We start from the raw sequence: 11,554 nt of genomic DNA, 5'->3' as shown, positions 1-11,554 counted from the left end.
GCATACTCAACTCCACTGTATTCTTTTTCAGAGCTTCATGTTATCAGCAGAAATGGGGAGATGGAGAACAACATTTCATCCTGGTTTTCGTTTCCATGTGATTCCTTGTTTTGGTTTCGTTAGTTCAGCCTCTCATTTAGGTCTCTCTCCTTCATTAGTTCCCCAGTTGGATATCCAACTGGAGAAACCGTGACAGGAGAGATTGGGGGGAGGGGATGTGGGAAGGTTCTTAAGATGGTAACTCAATTACCACCAAGCAAAAGGTGGAAATGTACAATGCTATTTTAACGGTATAAAGCAAAAGACGCAAATAATATAGCTAGTCTATGTGGTGAAGAAAGTTCAAGTCTATTGGCTGTCAAACCCAATAGGCAGAGCTCATTATCATACTATAAAATGACGTTTTTAAACGCCGTTGTAAGCACGCCAAAACCTTTGGATCCCTTAAAGCGACGCTTTTTACGGCATTTCAACTAACATATAAATGGTGTAAAATACGCCATTTTTGATGGTTTTTGCAATGTATATTACAGCGTAGTGAAAAATAATGCCGTATTTTGCGGCGTAAAAGCATCCAAAACAAATTTGATAAATTTACAAATAAAACGCGTTTCATTTTAGGCGAATTTTGAGCACTTTGGTTTTCTGTAGTTGTCTGAGCTTTTGTCTTGTTTCACGTTTATTCAGTCAGTGTTCTGGGTTCTGCCTTGTTGTCTGTGTATCTGTACCCTGTTTTCTCTCGGTTTGTCTGTTGATTTATTTTCCAGATTTTCGTGTTTTGCTTTCTGTTTAATATATTTCCTGGATCTGTTCGTATTGGTGCTGTGACCCTGGACTGTCTTAATGACCCAGATTCTGGATTTGCCCTTAATAAATCTCGCTCTTCTCAGCGTCTGCGTCCAGCTCTCTATCGCTCCACGTTACACAGTGTGTTCATGCTTCATAAACCCTCTAAACACTTAGAGAATGCTGGATAGGATGTCCATAAGTAACAGACACTGTGGAACTGTGAAACAGCAGTAGTGCATCTGGTCATACCACAGCACACACCACTGTCCACAGAAACATAAATCACTGACACCCCCTTGTGTTCACATGATGATACTTTTATTTTAATTGTGTCTGAAATGTTTTGCTGTCAGGTGTTTTCTTTAATAAATTAATTAATTGTTCATATTCATATGTTCCCTCTTTTATGTTTATAGTGCTCATTTCATTGGTTCAAGCTGGACTTGCTCAAGGTGATTAATATTCTGTTTGTATATTATTTAAAACCCAAACTGCCATTACTAACTCTATTCAGCTATTATATGAAACATGGAGTGATGGAATGATGTCATTAGACATTTATGAAAATTTGCTATTTTAAATGTATTAATTTACACATTTAGCATTTTAGTGTATGTATTTTATAATTAATGAATTTATTTAGTATTAAAACATGTGCAGGACCAGACAGCACTGACTGGTGTGGTAGACTTAGATTTAGATCTGTGTAATTTATTTGTTTTCAAAGTAACTGAATGAAGAATTCAAATGTTTAATGCTTCTGCAGGTCATGTTAAAGCTGTTGTGAGTGTAAGTCCTGATAATCACGTGTTCAGAGGAGAGACTGTGACTCTCAGATGTGACATACAGGGAGAAGGAGACACTGGGTGGACACACAGCTGGTATAAGAATAACTACAGTACCTACCCACACACCACATACAATCCATACATGATCAGCTCTGTTACACAGTATGACAGTGGTACATACACCTGCAGAGGGTACAGGGGAAGAGACTCTCAGAGCTCAGAGATCAGTAATGCTGTTACATTAACTGTGTCAGGTGAGTTTGGACTGTGAATTTAGCCAATAGACATTCATAGCAAGGTTGTTATTGTGTGTGCGTGATTTTAAACACTCAGGATTTTATATTTGCTGTGTTACAGAGAGAGCCCAGGCAGTACTGAGTGTGTCTCCACAGAGCTGGCTGACTGAAGGAGACTCAGTGAGTCTAAGCTGTGAGGTCAGAGACTCCTCTACAGGCTGGACATTCAGCTGGTACAGAGCTGTTCCCTACAGAGAATGTTTAACTCCAGTAACAGACATTCATGGCATTCATCTGAGGTATTGTGCTGAGATCCTCTCAGACAGCATCAGAGGAGCTGGAGGCTCCTACACTCTCAGTCCTGCTGCTCTACATCACACAGGAGTTTATGTGTGCAGAGCAGAGAGAGGAGAACCAGCCTATCAGACACAGTACAGCAACACACAGCCACTATGGATCACTGGTGAGGACAAACAACAGCAGTGTGTGTGTGTGTGTGTGTGTGTGTGTGTGTGTGTGTGTGTGTGTGTGTGTGTGTGTGGATGAAACATTAGACATTCAGTGTCATAGTGTCATTCCTAAGTCCCCAATCAGCTAGTCTTAAAGTTAAACATTTAAATATAAAATAAAGAATGTCTAAAATTATCTAAAATTAGAGAATGTCTAACAATCACACAAAGAAACACATTTGTATACATTGGTCAGAAGTAATTATGTATTCACCCCACCTTCTTTTACATACCAGCGTTGCATTCACCTTCGTTACATCCAAACCAAACATTCATCAACATATGGTCGTTCCTAGAGCTTCCTAAGTTCAAGACTGTTTACTCAATACACACTAAATAGAAATAAAGATGCAGACTCTGGAATTAATTGAAGAGAAGCGCTGGTCCCGTCTTTATTCTGAGCTCAATGTTATAAACGAGGCATTATCTGGAGAATGTCTAACAGTCTCAGGTGGGCTCACCTTTATACCTTTTCTTCAAGGACCCTTACATCACCATTTTTATTTTTTCATAATACTTGTCCAGGTTCCACTATTGTTCTCCACACCAAACATTATTCAATGTATGCAAATTGATATTCAATACTTACACCAACCCGTTCTTGGTACCATTACGTTCATCCTGAACTACTTCTACTTTTTAAAGGCGATCATATTCTATATCACCGGATGCCCATATTGGTTCTTCCAGTGATGTCCATATTGTTTCTTCCGGTGCTTGGCCGGGCTGTCCCGTCCTTGAAGCAAGGCTCCCCATCGACTGATGCCCCTGGAGGCCTGTCAGAGGTCTCCTGAGGATTTACACTGAAGCCTACAGAGGTCTTTCCAGCATGAAACCAGTTTATTCTGGACCTTCCCTATTTTTCTGCTTACAATATCATTTTATTACCTTGTTATGACCCCGTCTAGGCTGTGAGGCTGTAACAAGGAAAAAGAAGTGCAAATGTCTAACGTAACAGAAGTTGTGGAAAAAAATGAACAGCAACAAAACAAACAGAAGCACAAATGGAAGGGTTTTTTAGTGTATTGTACAGAGGTTATGATTTACAAATAATCTTACTGGTGCAATTCCTTCAGGAGTGACACTGGCCAAAATAATAACCAAAACCCACACTAAGGAAATAAAACTATACACTAACTAATCCTAATAACACAAGAAACATACAACAAACCTTTCTAACTTCCTGACACAAACAGACAAAACCCACACCCAACAAAAACTGCAGTCACTCCTTACCACCAGTGTCCAACACCAATGTACCAAACAAACAATATTTACACTCTTTATACAATCTATATATATGTAGGTATACACAGCTACCGAAGCAGGAGGGGCGAAGCCAAAGACGAAGTTCAAAAATGTGGAAAAACAAGGTGATACACAACACGTCATACAAATGTTCAATCACAGCCAAACAAACTCCAAGCTAACACACAGTCTCCTTACTCGCTGTCTTCCTCTTCCTCTCTCGTGGGAGGGCCTTTTAAATAGCCGACACAGTTGGCTGGAAAACCCGGCAAGGAACGTGGCGGGTGGAAAACAGGGTGGAAATCCTGGCAGTGAATCTGGAACACACACACATACACACACACACACACACACATACACATCTTTCCGTAACAACCTCAATATGCAAACTGATATTCAACACCCACACCAGGTGGAAGCTGTTACCGCTACATTGCAAGAGAAGGCTTCTCTTGACCTTGTCCTAAAGAAGATGTTTTTCTCTACAGTCCTGAGTCTGGTGGAGAGGTCGTATATCTTACCTTGAGTTCCACCAAAACCTACCCATGATCCTTTACTGAAGCCTGCAGAGGCCTCTACTAGGGCTCTGGCCTGTACTCCCTGATGGTTAATGTTATCATGTCTAATGCAATGTTGAGTGTCTTTTCCCTGTAAACACTCTTTTTATTACCTTCCCACTGATCACGTGGTATGCCCTGCCGCATGCAGTGGGAGTTTCTCGTCGACTATTTGTGACTCGTCCAATTTGTAACCACGGCCAGCTGTCAGCACACACCTGCATCTGGTTTAGTCTTGTTATGTTTGTAGTATTTAAACCCTTGTTGGTGTGTGCGTTGTTGTGAGTCTTTGCTCATGTTCACATTCACATTTATAGTCACAATGTTCATGGTGTCCGTGTTAGCTGTAGCTGTATTCATGTTCACTGTTTATGTTATATGTGAGTGCCGTTGTCTTGATGGTGTGTTAATAAATGTGTGTCACCATCAAGGGAGTTTGTACGTACTGCTCCTTGCCCTGTAGTACTCGGGCTGTTATGTTACCCCAATAGACACAATCATGATCTTAGATAGATGTCACTACCTAGATATTATTAAACAGATTTTATTCAAATTATTTTCTATCATCAGAGCAAGCAACACAATGGTTGTAATCGTTCCATGTTAAATGTGTTAACTACACTCCTGCTATGATAAGACAATAATAATAACACGTGATGTATAATTTCTGTTTCTAAGGTCTGTCGCCTCCAGTCTCTCTGATCATCAGTCCCAGCAGAACTCAACACTTTAGTGCTGACTCTCTCTCACTGAGCTGTGAGGGACAGAGTGACTCTACTGGTTGGAGAGTGAGAGGATACACACACAGTGGGAGTGTGTCAGATTGTTCATCATTCAGGGGATCAGTTACAGGATCTAGATGCACCATCGGATACCTCTACACATCCCACACTGGAGTGTACTGGTGTCAGTCTGAATCTGGAGGGAGCAGCAATCCTGTTAACATCACAGTGCACAGTGAGTCTGCATGTATGCACTCACTAGTTAAGGAGAAAAGGAAATGTTTGATAACAGGATATTATAGTTCACAATATATAGAACTATCAGTTACTGACTAAGAAAACTGTTAACTATAGTTAATAAGAAAAGCTGTTTAACATGTTCTCAGTGTGTGTGTGTGTGTGTGTGTGTGTGTGTGTGTGAGAGAGAGAGAGAGAGAGAGAGAGAGAGAGAGAGAGAGAGAGAGAGAGAGAGAGAGAGAGAGAGAGGGAGAGAGAGAGAGATTTGTATTATCATATGCATTTGAGTATTTGAGACTATGGATACACATTAGTTACATTTAGTCATTGAAGCCATGTAAAGTAACTGTTACCCTTCATTTTCTAAGAGACAGAATAGATGTTTCCTACATATTTTATCCACAGCAGAAATAGGAAATCAAATTACAGTAACCCAAGTACTCAAGGAAACACCCCCATCTTGTGTTGTGAAACAGTATTTACATAAATGTAACATAAAGCATTCACATGGAATCCAGTTACATTAATTAAGGCTTAAATTTACATGTAATACACTCATTTATTATAGAATAAAATGCTATTACATTGCTGGATATATTGTAGATAACTGGTTCCAGTGGTGTTGTATCTATTTGTAAACTAGGGGCCATTTTAATTCTAGGACTGGCTGCGTGCGTTTTAGACAATAAAAACATTTGTGTTCATTTCTGTTGACTTTAAGAACCACCTGTACTGTCAGCACCATTAATCCTACTGTACTATCACCACATTACTCCTACTGTACTATCATCACATTACTCCTACTGTACTATCACCACATTACTCCTGCTGTAGCATCACCACATTACTCCTACAGTACCATCACCACCATTACTCCTACTATACTGTCATCACATTACTCCTACTGTACCATCACCACATTACTCCTACTGTACCAGCACCACATTACTCCTACTGTACTATCATCACATTACTCCTACTGTACTATCACCACATTACTCCTGCTGTAGCATCACCACATTACTCCTACAGTACCATCACCACATTACTCCTACTGTAGCATCACCACATTACTCCTACTGTACTATCACCACCATTACTCCTACTGTAGCATCATCACATTACTCCTACTATACTGTCATCACATTACTCCTACTGTACTATCACCACATTACTCCTACTGTACCATCACCACATTACTCCTACTGTACCATCACCACCATTACTCCTACTGTAGCATCACCACATTACTCCTACTGTACTATCACCACATTACTCCTGCTGTAGCATCACCACATTACTCCTACAGTACCATCACCACCATTACTCCTACTGTACTATCACTACATTACTCCTACTGTACCATCACCACATTACTCCTACTGTACCAGCACCACATTACTCCTACTGTACTATCATCACATTACTCCTACTGTACTATCACCACATTACTCCTATTGTACCATCACCACATTACTCCTACTGTACTATCACCACATTACTCCTACTGTACTATCACCACATTACTCCTACTGTACCATCATCACATTACTCCTACAAGTGTCACATTACTGGACAAAACATTGTGTTGATTATCTGTGTGATAGATTTGGGTCTGTACAGTAACTCTGTTTACCTGACTGTACATGGTAAGATCACAGTCATTTCATGAGTTTAACATCTATTTTACTCATTTAAACTCTTTGTAGACAGTAGCAGAACACACTCAGTCCACATGTATTGTGTTTACTTATTAAGGGTAAAAAATATACTGTAAACGTACCTTTATTCCAGTAATACTGCATGGTATTATAGCTGTGAAATGCAAACTTACTAAATATTGTTAATGGATCTTAAAAAATAATACACAGGACTGTTATTTTGACACCCCTGATTTAAAAGCATTTGTTTGCACCCTGCACTACAAGACCTGATCTCACTAATAGCGCCCCCTACTGTGTTGAAGAAGAGAGTACACAGTGACCTCACATAGTCTGGAGCAGAGAGACGTGTACTTCTCAGTAACCAGCAGCCAGTGTTCAGTTTTAGTAGGTTTTATAAGATTCCAACACATGATCTTATTGAGAGGTGAACATAAAAGCAGAATTTAAATATTGTGTGCTTTCTACAATGGAGCCTGAGCTGGTTCTGACTGTCCAGTCTAATTGGACACAAATATTGAGTAGAGAAACCATCACACTCACATGTGAATGAGCAGGAGAGAGTGTAACTGCCAGGACATACTACTGACACAGGGGGGGCAGTAGAGTTCACTCCTCTTATCAAAACTGTTATAAGTGACATAAAAGAGCATCACAGTCCTAATTACATTACTGGACAAAGTGTCCAAGGTGGTTCTGGATGGAATAATTAAGTCACTCACGGTCATGGGTTCACGTTTTACCCTCCAATCACAATCAGATCCCACATAATCTCTAGATAATCTCCACAAAACACAGTGATTAACGGATTAGAATGCAGCATCGTGGGTCTAACCTGTTTGTTATAATATATGTAAATACAGAGTGACTCCAGGAAGACACTGGGGGTCAGTCAGCTGTAACATGCAGTGTTCTCCATCTCTTTCCACAGATTTACCCACAACTACACTGACTGTGGAGTCTCAGAGTCCTGTGTTCACTGGAGAGTCAGTCACTCTGAAGTGTGAGGTTCAGGGTTATGATGGGTGGACATATCAGTGGAGGTATAAGAAGAAAGCACAGAGTCAGTGGACTACAATGTCTCAGTCTGTGTTTTACACTGTAAACAGAGACACTCTCACCATCAGTGGAGATGCTGTAGTTAATGGGGATCAGTACCAGTGTAGAGGAGAGAGACATGACAGACCAACAACATCACAGTACAGTAACAATGTTACCCTCACTGTACATGGTAAGATTACTGTAATTTCAGGAATTTAATGTCTATTTCAATAACTTAAATTATTGTTTGTTAAATAATTTACACTATTTGTATTCAGCAGCATAATACACACTCCATGTATTGTGTTTACTAGGCAAAAAGGAAATTGTAGATGTAAAGTAATTACACACTACATTGTATTAGATATATATTGTAATTACAGTTACACTGCATGGTAGTAGACCTGTACTGTAATTACAGTTACACTACATGGTACTGGAACTGAAATGCAAACTTACTTGTTTTCTTGTTATCTTAGTGTTATTATGTTATTATAAACCTATAATGGACCTTAAAAGTGATACACAAAATTTATAACAACAAATCAGCTCTCTTAGTGCAGGTGAAACACTGAACAGGGCTGTACTGTGGTCCTACAGGACTTTTATTTTGACACCCTACTTTAAAGGCATTTGTTTCCCCCCTGCACTACAAGACCTGATCTCACTAATAGCGCCCCCTTCTGTGTTGAAGAAGAGAGTACACAGTGACCTCACATAGTCTGGAGCAGAGAGACGTGTACTTCTCAGTGACCAGCAGCCAGTGTTCAGTTTTAGTAGGTTTTATAAGATTCCAACACATGATCTTATTGAGAGGTGAACATAAAAGCAGAATTTAAGTACTGTGTGATTTCTACAATGGAGCCTGAGCTGGTTCTGTCTGTGCAGTCTAATTGGACAGAAACATTGAGTAGAGAAACCCTCAGACTCACATGTGAATGAGCAGGACTGTAATCCTGACCCCAACCCCATCTCAAAGTCCAGTTAAAATCCAGTTACAGAATGTTAACAGCATGTCTATAACAACTTGTTGAGTATGCTAAGATGGTATGTATTATACCTGTTACATGTTCAGTGACTTCTCAGATTAACATCTACAGATATGAACTTGGACACCCAAGTAAAGTGAAAAACAACTGAATTCATCAAATTATAAACAAATCTGATATAAACAGTTAATTAAAAGTCTGTTGATTAATCTACTACTTCACTACTGCTACACCATGTTACTGAGTCTATTGTTTTTATTTTAAAATATTTAAAATACTTAAATACATCATCTATTTTTAATTTGAGAATGTTAGTCATTTCTAACAGATATCTCTATGCACTCTGCTGTTGCATGTCCTGAACTGTGTGTTTCATCTCCATCTGAGTTGATATAATTATGCCTGACTGGATATTTTACTATATGAATCGATATTATTCAGTCATGAAAGTGTTAAGCTTCCATCATTGTTGTGTGATTCCCTTTTCTAGAAATCCTGCTCCTACAAACTCTTTGGATTTGCTGCTCAGTTTAGTTTTAACTGTAGCAGAGCAAATATGCAGCACCACATAAATAACTCCTCTCACTCACACACAGCCTTTTATTATTACCCAGTTAAAATAAACAATGCAATAGATTCTGTGTAGTGTTGATATTATAATTTTTGTAAAGTGGTTGTGTGGCTACCACATGAATAAATGAGTGAGTTAAGTTATACGGCTTGTTTGCAATGAGAGTCACTTTTCTTTGGTTTATATTTTTATTTTAGTTTAATTGTATTTTTTATAATTCCATTCCATTATGTTCACTTCCATGTTTCGTCATGTCGCTTCTCATTTGTAGCTGTTCGTGTTTTTCATCTGTTTAAAATAAACGTCTTTGTTCACACGGCTCACGTCGGTATCCCATCACTCACCCTCAACGCTCTGCAGAGTCACAGAAGCACTGTAGCTCTTCATCTGTGATTAATTGTGTGTGTGTGTGTGTGTGTGTGTTTGTGTGTGTTTGTGTGTGTGTGTGTGTGTGTGATCAGCTCTGTCCCATTCAGAAGCTCCACTCTCCATCCTCAGTCTGCTCAGTAGTCTACTGGCAGTCTCTCCATATCTGCTAGTGTCTATCGTGCTGGGGGTCAAATGCTACAGAGCTCACGGTAAGAACTCTTCCTCTTAGACACACATTACACACACTGGAAGAAAAGAGGAGCCAATCTTACATTTGTTTGAATCTGAAAACGCATCATAGGGTTTGTCTTTCTTCTCTGTTTGTTTATGAGTTTCTCCATTGTCATGACTCTTAATACTGCTTAATAAAAGACAAGCAGGACACATGACAGTAAAGTGTCTGTTATGTGTAATCCATAAAAATCATGGTTTATAAAAGCAGCACATGGTCATGAAACCAGTAGTTAAAAACAAGAGTGAAGAGAACAATGACTGGAACCAGAAAATGTTACTTTAGGCAAGACAGCAAATACTAAAAGAAACATGAGTGTAAATACACACACTAACTAGAGCCAAACAACACACAGTCACGACAGAGCAGAGAGATCAATGAAAACAAAACAGTACAGGTTACCATGGGAACCACAACCACCAACAACTTAAAGGTTTTATATAGTTTATACTTTTCTAAACAGACATTTAAAACTATTTTATATGCTGGTTTAATAAAATCCTGATTTTCTCCCCACAATCATTGAAACTGTCGACATGTTGTTTGCATGGCAGACAAGAAACACTTTTTTTCTTTCTCTGAACTACAAGACCAAGACTGCAATAAGTTTATTAGATGATAATCCACTAACATCAGGGGGAGCTTTCTAACACCTACACTGTGAATTCTGTGTTTAATGTTTTTTCTACAGCTCTGACTGAAACCGGAAGCCAGAATGCAGTCTCAGAAGAGTGAGAGTCTAAATTAAAATACTGAAGATGGAAGGACATTGTTCTGTTTGCTTGAAGTCATTTCACATGTGAGATTGAATGTTTGAACTCTGGTAACTTACTGCCAGCTGACCACCAGTTTATATGAAGCATCGTGCAGTAATGTTTTCACTTTTAAGCACATGTTACTATTGTGTGTCATTTATTCCAATGTTAGAATATTCTCATTTATTTTAATGATCTTTTACTTTGTTGGACTGTTTTACTTCTGTTCTAGTTAAATAAATAACAACCAAATAAATTGTGTTCATTATCATTGCACTGATGTCAGATGAGATATTCAGCAGCCAAAGAAACACTATCTCAGTGTATTTCATAACAGACTTTAGATTTCAAGTAATCAACAACTAGACCACAGATTAGTGTTTTACACATTACTTCACACTGACTCTCCTCAGCTTTAATGTGAAACTGGTATAGTTCACTGGGTAGTGAAGTCTACCCCTGCTGTAAGATGGAGTGGCACTGATGGTCAGATACATCATCCCAGTAAGGAAATTCAGGAGGAACTGGGGTGGGTATATTAGACATCCAGTGAACAGGCAGGGCTTTACTTCCATGTGTTGGAAGCAGGAAAAATTAGCAAGTGTAAGGATCTGAGAGACTTGAACAAGGACCAAACTGTGATGACTAGACAGCTGGGTAGAGGGAACATCTCCAAAAGGGGAAGTTCCAACACACCTCCTTCAGTCTTTACATTTATGGCATTTAGCTGACACTTTTATCCAAAGCAACTTACAACTATGACTGAGTACAACTTGAGCAACTGAGGATTACAGGCCATCTTCAAGAGCCCCACAGTGGCAACCTTGCAGTGGTTGGGCTTGAACCAGCA

The 11,554-nt window shown here is 39.2% G+C and overlaps 2 long non-coding RNA genes across 3 annotated transcripts in view; one reads left to right on the top strand and one right to left on the bottom strand.

Annotated features, from left to right (window-relative positions):
• The window catches only part of LOC118240613, a 1,494-nt gene extending 1,353 nt beyond the window's left edge, over window positions 1-141 (bottom strand). The window contains exon 1 of the long non-coding RNA XR_004775528.1: window positions 12-141. This is a non-coding gene — a long non-coding RNA (uncharacterized LOC118240613). The remainder of the gene's footprint in view (window positions 1-11) is intronic.
• The window catches only part of LOC118240601, a 56,611-nt gene extending 45,627 nt beyond the window's left edge, over window positions 1-10,984 (top strand). The window contains exons 1-3 of one of the 2 annotated variants that reach the window (XR_004775514.1): window positions 7,938-7,978; window positions 9,810-9,926; window positions 10,641-10,984. This is a non-coding gene — a long non-coding RNA (uncharacterized LOC118240601). Of the gene's footprint in view, window positions 1-7,937; window positions 7,979-9,809; window positions 9,927-10,640 lie in introns of those variants that run through there. The other variant, XR_004775513.1, reaches the window with a different exon arrangement.
• The last annotated feature ends 570 nt before the right edge of the window (window positions 10,985-11,554 follow it).

The sequence above is a fragment of the Electrophorus electricus genome, chromosome 22 (assembly GCF_013358815.1).
Source record: "Electrophorus electricus isolate fEleEle1 chromosome 22, fEleEle1.pri, whole genome shotgun sequence".
Classification (NCBI taxonomy): domain Eukaryota; kingdom Metazoa; phylum Chordata; class Actinopteri; order Gymnotiformes; family Gymnotidae; genus Electrophorus; species Electrophorus electricus.
This window is presented reverse-complemented; position numbering and strand designations above follow the sequence as displayed.